Source organism: Phoca vitulina, unplaced genomic scaffold, assembly GCF_004348235.1.
Source record: "Phoca vitulina isolate PV1807 unplaced genomic scaffold, GSC_HSeal_1.0 scaffold61, whole genome shotgun sequence".
NCBI classification, from domain to species: domain Eukaryota; kingdom Metazoa; phylum Chordata; class Mammalia; order Carnivora; family Phocidae; genus Phoca; species Phoca vitulina.
Genome location: NW_022589764.1, coordinates 5042303 through 5062140, shown reverse-complemented (window position 1 = coordinate 5062140; position 19838 = coordinate 5042303). Strand labels below are relative to the sequence as shown.

Below are 19838 nucleotides of genomic sequence, written 5' to 3'. Positions count from 1 at the left end.
CCAAAAACAAAACAAAACAAAAAAACCTGTCAATGCTGAAATGTTACTTTGGGGAACAGAGTCATTTGTGAAAAACAAAATCTTAACTCCCAGATTCTTTTCTCCTTTTCCCTTCATAATCCATGTCAAATTAAGTTTAACACCATTACGAAAAAGATTTTCAGCATTAAGATAAGCATTTTGCTGAAGTAGTCCCCAAATCTTTAAAAAGCCCATTTGCAAGTCAGCTGTGCAGAATGTTGAATGATTTTTCACTATTACAAATAGTGGTTAAGTTCCTAATGTTTGCCACAAAAGCTCTTTGAAAAATCTTCATTAGCAATACAATTGAATTAATACTGTATTTCACATATACTGTGTTAAACTGCACACCCTCCTAGCCTTTCTGAAATAACATGAAATCAGTGGATAAGCTGAAGAGAGGGAATGTTGGTTAATAAGGAACAACCAGTAACTAATTATAATTTCTAACACTATTTTTACTAGGCTATGCATTTCAAACTGGAAATATAGCCCTCAGACAAGACGGCCACTCACTCCCCAGAAAGAAGGCAAAATGGAATCTCAGGAAATGCCACTTGGGCTAAACAGCTCTGACATTCCTGCCCTGACCCAGAATGCTGATGACATGTTAATATGCATAGAAAATGCCTGAGACAGTATTTTATAGTCTGAAAAGTACCTTTATAATTTTTAAAGTCTGATTTGGTTTGGGTATTTTAGTTGATTAGGACATCTTCCATTCAACATTTACTGAGCATTCACTATGCACCATAATAGATTGGTAGGTACTAAGCATCCACAAAGAACACAATAATCTGGACGCCTGGGTGGCTCAGTCGTTAAGCGTCTGCCTTCGGCTCAGGTCATGATCCCAGCGTCCTGGGATCGAGCCCCGCATCGGGATCCCTGCTCTGCGGGAAGCCTGTTTGTCCCTCTCCCACTCCCCCTGCTTGTGTTCCTTCTCTCGCTGTGTCTCTGTCAAATAAATAAATAAAATCTTAAAAAAAAAAAAGAAGAACACAATAGTCTTTGACACAGGAACTCTGAGTAGCTGAAGAAAATGACACCAACTACAATCCTTTAAATATTCTAAAAAGGGAATTACTCTTCAAATAGGGTCTGTATCAAGAGCATTTTGTCTAGAGACTAAAATTGGTATCATACATGACACCTGAGCTACAACTTAAAGGTAGGAGCATTCCAATCTCTGGCAAAAACATGAACAAAGATACAGAAGCACTAATTCAAATATTTCTGTCTTCCGACTGTCAGGGTCAATACCTGGGGAGACAGTTATCAACAAGATAGACAAGGCCTCTGCCTTCATGGAGTTTACATTCAGGTAATGGGAAAAGACAATAAATAAGCTATAACTAAACAAATAACATGTGTACAAATTATAGTGTCTTAAAGGAGATAAGATGCACAAGAGAGTAACTAACGAGGTCTAACACTAAAAGTATGGCCTGAGTGACAAAGTGAGATTTGGGTCAAGTTCCAAAAGATTAGGTCAACCAGCCTTACGAAGAGCATCTCAACCAGGCAGTGCAAAAAGTGCAAAAGACCCTAAAATAGGAAAGGACGCAGAAAGTTTAAAGAACAATAAGAGGACTGTGTGGCTGGCATACAATAAATGAGAAGAACAATGAGAAGTAGAAAGATTATTCAGGGCCATTCAGGCCATGGAAAGTAGTACAGACTTTATTTCAAGAGGAATGGGAAGTCACTGGAAGATTTTAGGCAGAGAAATAACATGATTTAGGATCTTAAAATGATCCCTAGGGCTGCTCTGTGAGCTTCTGAGGAGCAAGAAAAGAACAAGCCCAGTTAGGAAGCTCCTGCAGCAATTCATATGAGAGATAATGCCTTGAATTAAAGAGGTGGCACTGAAGACTAAGAGTGGCAGGCTGGCTGAAGATAAATTCTGAAGGACAAGAGAATGTTCGGATGGATTGGATCTGAGAGAAAAGAAAAAGAATCCAGAGTGGTATCTTTAAGGTTTTGGCATGAGTACTGCCATTCATTGAGATGGGGAAGGGCCAGTGAGGACAGCAGAGTTTGGGGGTAGGAGAGAGGAAGAAGGTTGTGGGAGAGGAATAAATAGCTATACTTCAGTCATATGGCTAATATTATGTTTGAGATTCCAACTAGATTTCCAAGTGGATATCAAGCTCAGGAAAATTCTGGGCTAAAAAAATAAAAGTGGGAGTCATCAGCCTGAAAATACATGGCATTTTCAGGGAAGAGCAAACAGCTGGCCTTAACTGGGTCATAGAAACTGAAGGGTAATGGCTGACAATGAGCCTGAAGAGATCAGATAGAATCATACAAAGTGAACCATGACTAATAATGACAATAGCAGAAGCAACAGTGATAGTAATAGTAGGGGGAAAAAATTACTGTATTTTAGGTACCAAGCACTGTCCTAATGGCTTTGTAACATATATCTCATTTAATCCTCTCAACAACTCTATGAAAAAGATAATATCATAATCACTATTTTATACACCAAACTCAAGAAGATTGAGAAATTGCCAAAGAACACAAAGTGCCAGAGTGGGTATTCTAGCTTAGGCAATCTTGATTTTATTTTATTTATTTATTTTTTTAGGCAATCTTGATTTTAGAGGCTAATCTCTTATCCCTTAAATTACTGCCTCTCTACTGATTTTATGTCTTCAAATATTTCCTTAAAAGAATGACATTTACACGTGAATTTTAGAAATATAATTCCAGTCTCCATGTAAAAGGTGAATTGCTAGGGGATAAGAGGTGAGATAAGCAAACATGGTATTAGTCAAGGCAAGAGCACCTTGTTTTACTAAGCCAACAGTTACAAGTTATTTTACCAGGTTAAATGAAGAGTTTCCCTTTGTTCCAACAGTCACAAATCATACCTCAAACTAATCCAAGTCAACATGTATAGCATGCTGCTTGTAACAAAAATAACCTGGTAAAAAGGTCCAGCTTATGCAGCATAAATTTACCACCCACTACCAAAACATTTCTCAAAACATACAACATTATTGATGGTTGAATTCTTTTTTAAATTCATAAAGTTTATATTTTTGTATAAGGAAGAAAATAAAATTAGTACTGACGCAAGACAACCATAAAGATGTGCCTTCGTTGGTATTTATTAGAAGTCTGATCAACTGTCTGTTTTTCACCCAGGTTAACAATTCCTCTGGCTTTCAGCATCATCAGTTATTAAACTGATGAAGTAAATTACCTGCTGTCATACACCAATGTTCAAATATTTGGTATTCTATGCACCTCACAAACCAGCTAATTTTTTCTTAACTCATAAGCTTGTGATTTCATCGATTACTAAGACAATTCAATATTAAATATTAAGTTTAGTAAATATCAATTAAGTTCAGTAAATACAATTATTCAAATCAGTAAATAACAAATATCTGTATAAAAATATAGTATTTATTAAACAAGTGTCAACACATATGCTATGCATGAGACTAATAAATGGGTTTATACTCTTTATTATAATAAATTGGACACAGGGTCCATTACAGATTACACAGATAAAGCATACACAGACAAAATCATTTAGTTCCATATGCAGTAAAATGACATATAAAAGCTTAAAGATTACCCACTAAAATTGCACTCCTGGGTATTTACCCCAAAGATACAAAAGTAGGGACCCGAAAGGGTACGTGCACCCCGATGTTTATAGCAGCAATGTCCACAATAGCCAAACTGTGGAAAGAGCCAAGATGTCCATCAACAGATGAATGGATAAAGAAGATGTGGTATATATATACAATGGAATATTATGCAGCCATCAAAAGGAATGAGATCTTGCCATTTGCAACGACGTGGATGGAACTGGAGGGTATTATGCTGAGCGAAATAAGTCAAACAGAGAAAGACATGTATCATATGACCTCACTGATATGAGGAATTCCTAATCTCAGGAAACAAACTGAGGGTTGCTGGAGTGGGGGGTGGGGTGGGAGGGATGGGGTGACTGGGTGATGGATACTGGGGAGGGTATGTGTTCTGGTAAGCGCTGTGAATTGTGCAAGACTGTTGAATCTCCGATCTGTACCTCTGAAACAAATAATGCAATATATGTTAAGAAAGAAAAAAAGAAGAAGAAGAATGTAGCAGGAGGGGAAGAATGAAGGGGGGGAAATCGGAGGGGGAGAAGAACCATGAGAGACGATGGACTCTGAAAAACAAACTGAGGGTTCTAGAGGGGAGGGGGGTGGGAGGATGGGTTAGCCTGGTGATGGGTATTGAGGAGGGCATGTTCTGCATGGAGCACTGGGTGTTATGCACAAACAATGAATCATGGAACACTATATCTAAAACTAATGATGTAATGTATGGGGATTAACAGAACAATAAAAAAATTTAATAAAAAAAAAAAAAGATTACCCACTAAAGAAAAGCTATTTTTAAAATATACCTATTCCAGATAGGCAATAAAAATATTTTTCTAACTTCAAATTTTAAATACTGTATGTTGAAGACAACTCCCACAGATAATTCCTAAAAGACCTATTTCACTGAGGAGTAGGTAAAATACTTACATTTAACTCTAATTTTTTCTTTTTTAAATATTTGGAGAGACTGTTGGAGGTTACAATCAATGACTGCAGATCAAAAACCTGATATAGGAGAGCTAAATAAACATTTTATGTATATATATTGTGACAATGAATTTAAAGCGCTGGGATTTTTACACCCAAAAAAATATATGAGCATTCTCCTGTATTTATACATTATAAGAAGTCCTTTTGGTCACAGACACTAAACATTCAGGTACTGGCAGAGTACATATATAGTCTTCACAGGAAATAAGGGAATGTTTAGAGGAATGGATATACAGAGGAAGGGATAAAGGGAGATCAGGCATTATGCATCTTTGTACATTAGCCTGTGCTAGGAACTCTCACACCCATTATTTCATTTAACACTAACAATTCCATGGGGCAGGTAGTATAATTCCTTCCCATTTTATAGATGTCTGATAACTTCGTAAGTGGCAGAGCTGGGATCTGAACCAAGATGTGATGACAAAGTCTTACAAACACAGCAGGACCTGTCAAAGTGTTCTTTTGCAGGAGATTATCTAACTGGAAGATTGATTTGATTTTCCATATTTACACCTCTCTTATTACTTAAACATTAGAAGGCACTCACTTCTCAATTTACGAAGAATGTTCACAGATTTTCTTTCTAATCTGGAAAAAAGCAATACTGATCATTTTCAACCCACAAAGCAGTATTTTCATTGCTCTATCACTAATAAAAAAAAAAACTTCAGCTAGACTTTGTAGCATTCATATGTACCACGAGCATGTCTCCATAAAAGAAAAAAAAAAAAGGAATATGGTGTGATTCAAAGGCAAAATATATGAAACTGGAAATAACCACAGAAAATTCAAGACCATCATCATTGTATGTTAAGCTAAATTTCCTCTGCCAGACTTATAAGCAGCAAAGGGGAAAAAAAGAAAAAAAAAAGGTAGCTTTCCAAAACTTGACTGACAAGCATGTTACTTCCCTAAGAAAACAAACTGGCTTACAGTTTCCTCCTCCTAAATCTGAGCACAAATCTACTGAAACATTTAAGTTTGAAATATTTCAAACTTCAAAATCATGTTCTAATAAAAAACACTTCCATAATTACTTAACCACCCTCAAAATATACTGATATTTCTCTCTTGGTAACCAATTAATGAGTGACATTGCTATTGCTTGAATATTAATAAAATTAATATTAACCTGTATTACATTCTAAAAGAAAAATACAAAGCTATAATGCAATTGCTTTGAAAAACAAAACATCACCACTTGAAACAACTCATATATTTCAAGATTATTTCTGGTTGCATTTACAAAAAACAATCTTTGACACACATACCGATTAAAGAAACATAGAAACTCTAAGAACTTGGAAGGAAATTATTCTCAAACCATAATTCAACACAGTGACATTACAATTATTATTTCTGCGCCCCTGGGAGCTACTTTCCTTCCACTGAACACCCCCTACATCTCATTCCCTCAACATTTTAAACTTTTGCTGGGAAGTAATTTAAGGAGTTAAACATAATTTTATCAACTCTGTTCTGATATGAATAACCATGGTTTTATATATAACAATAATGTGAATTAAATGAAATAAATATGCAAATAATTATGTTTAGAGAAGTCATTATTACTTCACCATCGCTGTTTTAACAAGTAAGTTTCTATTGGAAGCACTCTTCCAACAGAACTGTTAAAGACTGGGTCTGCAAAGTAAATCACTAGCTTTAGCTCTTCACATGTTTTATTATAACACTATTACCACAACTTTTTACAATGCTCACTGAGAATTAAAAGTGATTCCAGAATCAATTAGTGCATGATCATATAGAAGTAATCTTACTATTCTGGAGGACACATGTGTTCCTTATGTTTGTTATAAAGTCTAACTAAAACTGGCATCCACTTTAATGAAAACACTTTTAACTTTTCTCCTAAAACAAAAGTTGCCACTCATAGGAAAAATAAGAGTAAAGACTGAACCCTCCAAAAATATACCAGAAAAAAAAAAAAAAAAACCCAAAACAAAAATGTACATACAAAAGCCACAATAGCACAACATAGGTATTTTATCCTCACCTTATAAATTCATATTAAAGTAAGTGCCATTTTTGTGTTTAAAAAAAATTTTTTTTTAAAGCTATTTTGTTTACCTTTTCCACAGACTGTTCAAGTACTGCCAAGGTAACAGATTTTAAAACTGACAACTGGAGTACTTGGCAGTTGCCAAAACAACACAGCTGGATTCTTAAAGGGAGAGTACTCTTGTGTAATGTACACCTCATTACGGCTTTGGAGAACCTTCTCTTCATATAGTAAAAGATGATACAAGACACAGGGGAAACATGCTGTGTTAAAAAAAAAAAACTTGAAAAATTTTAGACATGTGTTTAAAAATACTTATACCATTGTTAACACATCACAGCAGGCCTAATAGCACACTAATTGCAATACCAATCTTGTAAACTAAAATGCAGGTCAACACTATGCTGCACTTCTTTAATCTACACACGGTTTCCCTACTGGACCATGACCGGGGGCTCGCTTCGTAGCCCAGAAATCGTACTTCAGGTCTGAAGAACATTTTTATAGTTACACTTTCGGGGGGGGGGATTGTTTTTCTAATTCAGGGATGCTCACCTCCTCGAAACTTGTTTGCACTATCTCACCTACCAATTTAATCCTCGCGGTTCAAAGATAGAGGATATCGAACTAAATGGCAAAGTTTGTACCACATAAAACCCTCCCTGAGAGCCGGGATCCATCGGGATGTCAGGGCAGCTAGCTGTTCCCTCTGCAGCCCCTCCTTCCCCGCGACGTCTCCCTGCACCGGAGGGCGTCCGCACCCCGCAGGTGCCCCCAGCCCGGGCCACCTCCCGGCCCGCCCCAAATACCGACCCGGCCACTGACATCTCCACACACGCGCCGAGACTTCGGACCTGAATGTTCCGCCCGCTTCGACCAACCTTCTCCCAAAGCAGAAGTGGGGGAACTTCTTCAAGTCCAACCACCGCGCAGAGCGCCCCCGGCACGAGGGGTCAATCCTTTAGGGAGACCCGGGCGCGGAGAGCAGGAGGCAGGAAAGGGCCTTCGGGCGCTCCGCCCCGGAGAGGCTCCGGGCCCCCAGGGAACTCCCTCAACTTTCAAGGAGGCGTCGTCCACCACCGCCCCCCAGCCCCAAACGCGGTGCGCGCCCGGGGAGGCTCCTCGCGCGGAGCCCGCACCGCGAGCCTCCCTCCGCCAGCCCGCGACACCGGTCAGACCCCGGGCCCGCCCTCGGGGCACCCCGCCCCCACCACCGCGGGCGCCTCGCCCCTCAGCGCCAACCCCGCGCGACCACCCCGCGCCGCCTCCCCGCACCCCACCCGCCCCGTCGCCGCGCGCCTGGGACCCCGGCCCCCTGCCAGCCGGACGCCGCCCTGCCCTGCAGTCCCCGGAGCCCCGCGGGCGCCCCTCGGCCGCGCCGCCCCCCGCCCCAGCGCCCCCCAGCCCCTACCCGGCCCCCTCGCCGAGACGCCGCCCCCTCTGGCACCGTCGACCCCGCGGACCGAGCCCCGCCGACGCGGCCCTCACCGTGTCTCCGGCGCAGCTGGCGAGCGCACACACGCTGCAGCCCGGGCCAGCCACCAGCGCTCCGCGCCGCCCGGAGCCGCCTCCTTCAGCCCGGGACTCGCCGGGACATCCGCGCACGGATCCCCACACCGGGGCTATTTTTAGGAGACAGGCCCCGGCCAGACCGGAACTCGTTCCTGCCGCCGCGCGTGCGCACTACGGCCTTGGTCCTCGGTGTCCCTCCGCCAGCCTCGCCTTTCCCTCCCTTACACTCGGCTCCTTCTCTCTCTTTTGCTTTGAGGTTTCTGTTCAGAGCTGGCTTATCCTTTCGGTGGGTCCTAGAGTACTTGGGATGGGAAAGACGAAGATGCGGGCAAAGAGAGTCACAGTGGAAACAAACGCTACTCCACAAGGACGCGAGGGGCGGACTATGTTTTTCCGGGTGGGTGAGACGAATCACCCGGCACAGGAAGGAGATGACGGCGGTTTGGCGCCGGGGCTAGAGGCTGGAGCTCCCTTCCCTCTGAAGGACCGTGTTCTCCTGGAAGGGATACTGGTCACTTGATGAGGGCCTAGGCGCCTCCCAGGGCGGGGCGGCCCGGCGGCGTCGCGCCCTGCAGCCCCAGCCTCCCCCTGCCGCCTCCTCCCTGACCAGCCCGCTGGGGCCGGGACCGGGAGCGGCTTTAGTGACGCGGCGCGTGGCAAATCGCCGCGGGTGGCCGCCGGCTCCAGCCAACCGGGGGCACGGGGGGGCGGGGCCCGGGGGCGGGGCTGGGGCTCCGGGGCGCGAGTTCGACAGACGCCCCGAGTCCGGTGCCAGGCGGAGTCCTTCGAGCCGGCCCAGACACCTCCTGCCGAGCTCCTGGGGCCGCGGCCAGCCTCCTTCTCCCCCCACCTCCGCCCTCAGACCACACCGGGCCTCCCCCCCCCAGCCGCAGACCTCTGCTCGCCACGCACGCGCCCACGCCCTCATTGTGGTCAGGGCCGCACCTGTGCTCGCGTCTGGGCCGCAGCCCGGTCACCCTCACTGAGCAAGCACAATGGGACTCCGGTCCCTGGCGCGCCCCGGCGGCTCGGACCCGGGCCGGGAGAGAGTAGGACTTTGCAGGGGCCTGGAGTGGGCAACCCCTTTCAGCCTGGCGAGCCGAGCGCCCTACGTCCCGGGGGAGACACAACCTCCTACTCTCCAGTATTCATAATAGCGAATTACTAATAGGCATAGCTATAGTATGCCTTGAGCGCCAAACTATGTGCGGAACATTTTGCACGTGTTAGCTCATGTATTCCTTACAACACCCCCCATGAAGTAGATTCAGTTTCTATTCCCATTTTACAGAAGAGGAAAGGGGAGCTGAGCGCTAAAGCAACCCTTTGAGGTCACAGTTTAAGAGGAGAGAGCACTGAGGATTTGAACTCCCAACCACCCTGCATACTGTCTTTTCTGAGAGAGGTGCAAAGGAGACGTGCTTGGGACTGCCCTTCTGTTTTGTGGGGTTATTGGTTTTGTTGACGAAGGTCATCAGGAGGTGAGCCATTGTTGGTCCTTGCATCCTGAAGCCTGCTGACCTCTGAAGAGTTTCTACAGCCACACTGCCTACATCTGCACCTAGAGGTGCCTATGCAATGAACAGAAAGCCAAATGGTTATTTTCATTGTAAGATGAGAAACTCAGCACCGCAGCACTTTGAAACAAAGTGATCGGGGCGGGTGAGCAGATGAGCAGACGCTGGGCAAACGAACTGGGAAGTTACAAAGGAAGCTGGAGGCTCGCGGGCTTCCTCTCTTAAGAACGGGGCAAGGTACCGGGGAGAACCCAACACAAAAGCAGCACACAGACACTGGAAAATAAACCTGGAGTTCTGCTCAGAGCCCCATAGTATCAGTTTTCAGAAGAGCCAGCAGCAAGAACTATAGGCAAGTTTTGAAAACACATTAAAACTTGTTGTAAATCAGCGAGTCACATGGAAATACATTAGCAAAGCATAATCACTATTATTTGCAATCAAAATAACCAATTTTAGGAAATCATCGCAGCTTCTATTCAGGTCTCAAAAGCATGTATCTGAAGTTCAATGTCTTCAGCAACTTCCAGTGCTCACCTTGGCATAGACCATGTGCAGAACACTTGTGTGTGTCACTGGCTTGGAGGAAACTTCTGAGAAGCATCATCTTTCAGTCCTCCAACTCTTTCTGGCCTCCTTAACGCACTCAGGTATCCAGGTATGTCTGAATTGAAAGGACTCAGCATTGTAGTAGGCACTGTGATATGGAAGTGAGCAAGAGCCGCCTTTCCTTCAAAGGGGCCAGCAGGCCACGGGAGAGATACACCTTAAAACACAAGCCAGTCTGCTAATCACCAAGAGAGAGGTTTTTGAGGACACCAGAAAAGCACAGAAGATGAGTATCTAAGAAGGGAAGACAATTACGGAGGGCTCCTTGGAGGAGGCAGTCCCATAGTGAAACTACAAAGTGTCCGGAAGGATGAAAAAGGGGCCCCCTCATTATGTCTTGATCTGAAGAATAAAGCCCAAGCTCTCTTGGAAGCAGCAATCCCTGACCACCTGGCCAGCGTCGCCCCTCATCTCTTCCTGCCATTCAGAAATCTAAGAAGTTTCTCTCCACACACCAGGCTGTTTCTTCCTATGAGCATGGTAAACCCCCTTTATAACCATTAAGTCTCCACTTAGGCATCATTTTCTCTAAGAGCGTTTCTGTAATATAGTGCCTAGTTGAAGTGCTTCTTTACGTATGTCTGCCTCCTCCCTTTTGGAGAATTAGCTCCTTGAAGACAAGAACTGTGATTCATTCTTTGTTTACCCAAAATGCCTAGCACAGTGCCTGGCCCATAATAGACAAGGAAGTAAAAGTCCCTTAAATATTTATGAGCAGCCTTTAGGCAGAAGGACTGCTGTATGCAATGAGTGTGGCTCGAGAGAGAAACCATGGCTAGTATATTGTGCCCGAAGCCTGGAGTCTGGATTAAGTGCTCAGGAGCAGTAGGAGATAAGGCTAGAAGACGGAGACGGTGCAGAGCCTTAGCAAATCCAGCTAGGCCATTTGGATTTCTTTCTGAAAGCAATGGGAAATACTGACAAATTTCAAATGGTGGAATAGTTTTACCTATTTGACATTTCCGGAGGATCACTTAGGGCAGTAGTTGGGAGCAGGTGAAAGAGAGCAAGACAGGAGGTAGGATGACCAGTTAGCAGACACAGCCACTGCTGTTAGAGCATCCCCTGCACACACACTTCCCATCCCCAGAGATCTCCACAGCCTGTCCCCACACATGATGATGCCTTCCTGTGTGTCTCTGTCGAGGGAACACTTTGGCCCTAGGAGAGGGCTTGGGTCAGTAGACAAATACCCTAGCTTCCTCATGCCTCGGGAAGACAATTCCTAAGCGTGTTCCCCAAAGTCTCTCAAGGGTTGGGGAGGGGGGATCACAGTGGATTGGACCCCAGTTGTCCTCTGCGGTGACCCACTCAGCCACTTTTTGTTGTCTCTCCTCATCTCCCCTATCTCACATCCCCCTTCCCTCAGAGCCCTTGCCAGGATCACCTTCCAAATAAACAACCCATACCCAAATCCTTGTTTTGGGATCTGCTTTTCAGGAGACTCACTTAAGACAGATGGTAACTGAAGTAAGGAAGAAAGAGGACCTAAATGAAGATAGTTGCCTGACAGTAAGGAGAGAGCAGGAACAAAGCAAAGGGATAGCTGGAAGGTAGAATTGACCTGCTTGCTTTCACTGAATGTGGGGTTAGGGAAGGTAGAGGAGTCTCTGTTTGCCCCGAGGTTTCTGATTTGGGGTCCCAGGTGGATAATAACAGCATCATTTAAGTAGGGAACACTACTGGAGGGGGCTGGACAAGACAGGAATGATGAGTTCCATTCCATTCATGTTGAAATTGAGATGCCTATGGGACAAAAGTGTCCTTAGCCTTGTGGGGTTGGAGAAAGATACAATTAGATGAGACTGGACAATGTAGGGAGGGCTTTCTGGAGGAGGAGAAATTTAAGCAGAATTTTGAAGTTGAAGTATATGAGCTGGAGGAAAAGAGAAATAGCTTATGGGGTGGAAGAATGATGAGAGGGATGGACAGTAAAAAGAATGGATTAATAGAAAAAAGTGAGTTTATCTCAACGAGGGAAACCTCAAAGAGTTTTTAATTTGTGAGCTACTTAAAGATAGGAACCATGCCATGTTCAATCTTGTGTCCCTGACACTTACACGAAGTTAATATTTATTAAATATGGTGTGAACCAGGCAAAGTGTCTCAATAAATATTTTTCATGAAGTCTCAGTCTCGCATGAGCAAAATTAAAAATGGAAGGTTTTCAGATGGCAAAGACATATGAAAAGATGCACAACATCACTCATCATCATGGAAATGCAAATCAAAACCCCAAAGAGATATCACCTTACATCTGTTTGGATGGCTAGAATCAAAAAGACAAGAAATAACAAGTGTTGGTGAAGACATGGAGAAAAAGGAATCCTTGTGCACTGCTGGTGGGAATGCAGATTGGCACAGCCACTGTGAGAAAGAATATGGAGTTTCCTCTAAAAATTAAAAATAAAAATACCATATGACAGTAATTCCACTGCTGGGTATTTACCCAAAGAAAATGGAAACACTAATGTGAAAAGATATATATGTACCCCTGTATTTATTGCAGCATTATTTACAATAGCCAGTATATGGAAACAACACAAGTGTCTGTCGATAGATGAATAGATAAAGGAGATGTGGGATATATATACAATGGAATATTACTCAGCCATAAAAAGAATGACATCTTGTCATTTGCAACAACAGGGATGGACCTAGAGGGTAATATGCCAAGTGAAATAAGTCAGAGAAAGACATATACCATATGATTTCACTTATGTGCAGAACCTAAAAAACAAAACAAATGAATAAACTAAGAAGCAGGGAACATAGAAAACAAACTGATGGTTGCCAGGGGGGAGGCAAGTGGGGGGATGGGCAAAATAGGTGAAGAGGAGTAGGAGGTACAGGCTTCCAGTTATGGAATGAGTAGGTCCTGAAGATGAAAGGTACAGCATAGGGAATATAGTCAACGATATTGTAATAGTGTTGTATGGTGACAGATGTGTAGAGATATTGAATCACTATGTGGTATACCTGAAAGAAACGTAATATTCTGTGTCAACTATACTTGGATTTTTAAAGAGATATAAAACAAAATTGAAGGTTTTAAATGTGTTACCCCAAATTAGTGAATTCTCCAAATTCAACTTTATGTCTTTTTTTAGAAATATCACATATAAAAACTACATCTTACTTGTAAAGTGACTTGCTTCACTTGTATATTTTACTTGTAAATCTGACATAGGATTTAATGACTTGTAAATATTTGAGAAAATCCAAATTCCACCTTTTAAATTAAACCCAAAGACAAAGATATAGTCTAATTTGTACTGTACATCACAGGTTCTTTAGAGTTAAAATCATTAATGTATATGTGCGAAGAGAGAGACCTCTCGCACATTCTTTTTCTATGCAAGGTCCATGATAAACATTCAGATCTAAATGCCATTTTCCAGGGGCGCCTGGGTGGCTCAGTCGGTTAAGCGTCTGCCTTCGGCTCAAGTCATGATCTCGGGGTCCTGGGATCGAGTTCCGTGTCAGGCTCCCTGCTCAGCGGGAAGTCTGCTTCTCCCTCTCCCTCTACCCGCTCCCTGCTCATGCGTGCTCCAGCTTTCGTTCTCTCTCTCTCAAATAAATGAAATCTTTAAAATAAATAAATGCCATTTTCCAGTAAAAAGGAACCAGAGCTCCTTGGAGAGATGGTTGATTCCAGGACTGGGAAAGGAAAACAAACTAGATAAACCAATGGTGCCAGAAAGCAAGGACTTGCTCAAAAAATGGTGGGGGCCTGTCGAAGAGACACAGGAGCTCACCTGAAAAAGCTGCCGATGGCAAAAGCTGGACCAATTTGAGCAACAAATAACACCAGCATTGGACTATAACCTATAGAATAAAATAAATACCCATGAGCCCATACTGATAAAAATAATTGATTGAATAAATAAATGAGGGAAAAAGTAGAGATCTTGCTTACAGTAGAATTCCCACAAAAAAAAAAAAAAATGCAGAAGGAATGGGAGCTATACATAAACCCCCTTCAGGCAAACACCATAGTTAACAATCTGTTGCAGGCAAGAACTATTAATAGATGCAAAAATTAGTGGGTAAAAGGATGATGAGAAACAGGACATTCACATAGTCTCAAAGTAATTCCCTACAAGACATTTATTAATTACATCAGGAAAATAGTAACTTCTCAATAGCGAAACCTGGCAGACACCACCTTAACCAAGTGATGGAGTAACAAAGTGTATGGACTTCATGGACCCTGTGATATGGTGCAATGAGAGGGGCATATCCCTTCTTTGGTGTTCCTGCCAAAAGGTTATAACCTGAATCTAATCATGAAAGAACGTCAGACAAACACAAATTGAGGAACATTCTATAAAATAACTGACAGCTAAGTGCAAAATGGGATTCAGGATCGGATCCTGGTGCAGAAAAGAGACCGTAGTGAGAAAACTGGCAAAATCCAAATAAGGCCTGTAGTTAATATGTTACATCAATGTTAATTTCCTGGTTTTAATAATTGCACTATCCTTACGTAAGTTAACACTGGAGGAAGCCGGGTGAATGCTCTGTATGATGTTTGCAACTTTTGGTAAGTCTAAAATCATTTCAAGATAAAAATTTTTTAGGTGATAGAATATTTTAGTGTCGGGCGCCTGGGTGGCTCAGTTGGTTAAGTGACTGCCTTCGGCTCAGGTCATGATCCTGGAGTCCCGGGATCGAGTCCCGCATCAGGCTCCCTGCTCAGCAGGGAGTCTGCTTCTCCCTCTGACCCTCCTCCCTCTCATGCTCTCTGTCTCTCATTCTCTCTCTCGCAAATAAATAAAATATTAAAAAAAAAAAAAAAAGAATATTTTAGTGTCCTATAATTTACTCAACTCCACAACAGTAACTATCATATGGAATTCATATAACTGGTAGAAAACGTTTTTACAATATCTCACAATAGTAGGCTCAACTTCAAACTGGCCAACGCTAAAACTATTGGTAAAATGTTGATGTATGTTTTGAGATGATCATTGTTCTGAATTAAGAGGAAAAAACACAGAAGATAAAATGTTTCCAGTTACTACACAAAGCAATAAGGTCCATGGCTGCCATGTGGCTGTTCCTAAATATCAAAATGTAAAACACACCCACCCACCCACACACACGCGCACGCACACACACGTTTAACTTCTAACGTTGCCTATTACATCTTTTTCAGGCCTTAAAAATGTTGTTTTCACTTTTCTTGTTTGAATATCACGTGGGCTTTTATTCTTGAATGCCTGATGATGAAAAGGATGAATTCAGGTTCTCAAAGAAGGGGATAAAAGAACTTTCCTTTGCTCAATTTGTATTCTTATGTGTCAAAGTCTACATAAAGATTAAATAAACTTTAAAAATGTGAGAAATTGAATCTTTGACAGCTGGATGTTTTATGCAATTGAACTTCAAATAAGTCTTTCGATTTCTATTATATGTTGTCATTTTGTTATATTGTATTTTTTTCTTCCGCACAGAGTTTATTCAGACTTTGTGATTCTCTCCACAACCAACAATACATTCACATGTCAATTATAGTCATTCCAAACCTTGAGTTTATTCTGTTCACTTTCTACATTCCATCCCAAGAGGAGGTGCATTTCACTACCCTCCCCAGTATCCCATTCACATCTACCCCATGCATATGGGATCATGATCTCTCTCTATTGTCCGCTTTGCTTGTGCAGTTTTGTCATCAATGTTTCTTCTAAAGGCTGGAACTGTCCTAGTTCCCCCTAGTAATTTCTTTCAATACGCATCGCAAGTATTACCAGGCTCTACCATTTTTAACAGGATGTCTATTTAGACCTGTTCTAGACCTATATGTCCCTCAAGATCTTATAGAAAAGTCAGTTCTCTCTGTGGTGGCCACAATATACAAATCACTCCCAAATTGCAACTTAAAATCTGCAAGGATTTTTATCCATCAGAACTTTAGAAGACTGAGACAAATCTGGGAGTCACTGGAAAAGTAAGACCACACATTTTAGAGTCAAAATGTCCTTTGTTTAAATCACACCTTTGCCATTTCCCAGGCATGTAACTTCGGGCAAGTTTCTCAACCTCTCCAAACCTTGATTTCTGTACATGCAGGATGATAACAATTCTTACTAAAGGTTATTTTGAGGATCGAGTAATTTACATAAAGCACTCACATAAGCACCTGCATGTACCCACATCAGTAGTAGCTACACGTGTGGTTGCTCACTGATGCATTCCACAAACTCTTCCTGAGCTCTTACAGGGTGCCAGGCACCGTGCTAAGCCCTGGGACTATAGAGACGATCCGTGTTCCCATGAAGTTTCTAGTCAGACAATAAAAAATATATAAACAAAAATATATATTATATTTTATATAATATATATAATACATAAAATTATATAAACAAGAAAATGTCAGAGAATGATGTTATAAGGACCATGACAAAAATAACACAAGACCATGCACTAGAGTAAAGGAGTGGATACCTTAGCTAGGGGTTCAGGGAAGGCGTCTCTGAAGCAGTGGCACATAAGCTGGGTGACAAAGTTGCCAAATGAATGAAGACCTGGGGAAGAGTGTCTCAGACAGAAAGAAAGAATAAAGTCCCCCAAAATGCGACTGAGCTTATTTTGTCCGAAGAACAGAAAGAGGGCAATTATGGCTGGAGCAAGTTTGGGAGCTCAGGGTGGTTTGTAAGCCATTGGTGCATTGTGTTATCTAGGTAAAAAAAATAATAATAAAAGAGCAATAAATTAAATTGCCAGCATGTTGGCACAAATTATTCCCTTCCCGTTCAAAAGGTGCAAGAGAGGCAACTGTCTGTCAGAATGTTAGTCAGCAGTTTTTAGTTGCAAATGAAAGGGACCCAAGTCAAATCAATTTAAGCCAAAAATTAAAAGAGGGAGAATTTTGTTGGCTTGTTTGACCGAAAGATTCAGGAGTATTTCCATCTCCAGCATTGCTGGATGGGAAGCTAAAAAGTACATATCCATTCTCTCTCTCTCTCTCCTCATTTACTCTGTTCTGTGCCCAAAATGCATGCATTGACACTTAATCCCCAGTGTGATGGTATTAGGAGGTGGGTGGGGCCTTTGGGAGGTAATAAGTTATTAAGGGTGGGGCCCTCATGAATGAGATTAGGGCCCTTGTGAAAGAGGACTCCCTTGCTCCTTTAGCCATGCAAGGATACAGTGAATCCAGCAGCCTATGAACTAGGAAATGGGCTCTCACCAAACACTGAATCTGTCCAGACATTTATGTTGGACTTTCCAGTCTCCTGAACTGTGAGAAATAAATTTATTATTTATAAGCCACCCAGTCCATGATATTTTTCTATGTCAGCCTGAACGGACTAAGACAATTACCCCTGAGAAAGAGTTTTCTTTAAATTTTATTTGCAAGATCCCAAAGGTGAGCCTGGCCTAGGTTGCATGTCTGGCTCTGATCTATCATCCCACTGTGGCCGGGGTGATAGAATGCTCTGATTGGTCACTTTCAGGTCACTAGCCCCTCCCACAGTTCTGGGGTTGAACTCACCAAAACTCCAGGTCCAAATGAACTCACCAAAACTCCAGGTCCACTCAGAGTGAGGGGTGTAGTTCCCCCAAATTGGGATGCTATTATCTGAAGAATGCCTACATGCCAGACAGACAGAAAGAAAATAGACATCACAACATCTGAGCAGCAGGTGTCGATTGTACGCTTGTAGTTAGACTATCAGTTACAGAAATTTGGTCCCTTGCTTCAGCGCTATCCCTGGGCTCCTGAGGGCAAAGAGACACAAAAGGAAAATGGTCAATAAGAAACCTAACAGATTATATTATAGGGCACGAAGTTCCATGCACTACCTTGACATCTTTGACCCTCCCATAGTTCTAACCCTGAGTTCCTGGTTCTCACCAGACACGTGTGCCCACTACCCGGCTAGCTCCTTCATCAGCCAGACCAGCCACACCCAACCTAGTCCTGAACCTAATAGGTTTCATATCCCTGCCAGTCCACACAATTATCCAAACAGGTAAATCACATTCTCCTATAAGAACCAGGGGGAATCTCACCCTTCTGTTACTAAAAAACTTTTCTCCCACAGCTCTTCCTAGTTCACCCTGCTCCCCAGTGCAGCTGCCATATGGCCCTGCATGGGGTGGACAGAGCCCAGCTGTTCACACTGCTCTGTTAACTGAGCCCTCTTTGGACTCTAATAGACCCCAAGAGCTCCTGCGGGTGGTTCTGTGGGCCTCTGTGTAAACTGGCAAAGCATCTCCATACCTTGGCTCTCAACCTCTCCTCTCAGACGATCTTCTTTAACATGAGGCCTGGTGCCAACCCCATGGCATCTTACTCATTATTGCCTTGGCCGGAGTCTAGCTGAGGACCTAACACATAGTAGGCTTGGATAAATGTTCCCTGAGTAAAAGAATGGATCTTTGTCTTCAATCAGGCAACAGCAAAGTGTGGAACATTTTGGTCTGATGCAACTGCTTGAAAACTTGGTTTAAGTTAGAGCCAAAGTGACCAACCCAGAAAATCTGAGAATGGAAAATCTATTTTATCCTGGGCTTTACAGAGGAAGGAAATCCCGGAGGTCAGAAGCCATGGTTTTCAATGCTCACATTAGAGAAGTATCAAAATGGCCTTTTTTTTTTTTCTAATGAGGCTTCATTTTTTATGCTTACATTTTCAATGAGGTCCCTGTTTTTGTCAGAAATTTCAACCTCTGCTGGGTAATTGCACAACCCCTGGCTTTGCTTGGCCTGCATAGCCTTGGCACGACTGTCTTTTTTTTGGTACATGCTGTAGGCAAGATTTTTATGAGGCTTGATTCTTGTCTTGACTTTATTTGATCATGTATATCTGTAATTCAGCACAGAGATTAAAGCAGACAGCACCTCTTAGCACCAAGAGGGTGAATACCAGAGAAAATGGTAACAAAGTATTTAACATATACAGATCTTTCCAGAAATCATGCTGGGGCGTGACTTAAGCACAATGTTTCAAGGGGCTGGGTCCTCTCCTTGAGAAGCATTTGCAAATTTTCAGCAGCTTGGGTAAGTTGGACTCAGCCTGCCAAATAAAAGATTGAAGAACTTCATCAAAATTCTTCCCTAGATCTGTGTCCTGGCCTTTGGATCTGCAAAAGGGTGAATTTTTGAGCAACTTCTCACCAGAATACCTGCTCTAGAGTGAAACACAGTGGCAAAGCTGAGGTTACAGAAAGACTCCATTTTTTCACCTTTTGGATTTAAAAATATGAAAAAGTTTGTTAACACACTGAGTTGACAAGGGTGTATAGAAACAGGGACCCTCATGCATTGTTAGTGAGAGTGAAAATTGGTACAATCTCTTTGAAAGGCAATTTGGTTAATATCTATCAGAATTTTAAATGTACATACCCTTGAACCAGCAATTCCATATCTAAGAATCTACCCCAAAGAAATATGTATATTCGTTGCAGAATTGCTTACGGCCGCAAAATAATTCAAAAAAGAAATGAATACCCATCAAAGTGAGGTTGGGTAAATAATGTATAGTACAACTGTATAAGAGAATATATTCAGTATATACTATAAGAATATACTGTATAT

The 19838-nt window shown here is 42.5% G+C and overlaps 1 protein-coding gene across 10 annotated transcripts in view; it reads right to left on the bottom strand.

Annotated features, from left to right (window-relative positions):
- MEF2A (myocyte enhancer factor 2A) overlaps positions 1-8356 on the bottom strand; it is a 175912-nt gene extending 167556 nt beyond the window's left edge. For 8 of the 10 annotated variants that reach the window (XM_032391290.1, XM_032391296.1, XM_032391298.1 and 5 more), the window contains exon 1: positions 8140-8356. The gene's annotated coding sequence lies outside the window, so the exon portion shown is untranslated. The remainder of the gene's footprint in view (positions 1-8139) is intronic. The other 2 variants (XM_032391293.1, XM_032391295.1) reach the window with 1 other exon arrangement.
- Between the last annotated feature and the right edge of the window lie 11482 nt (positions 8357-19838).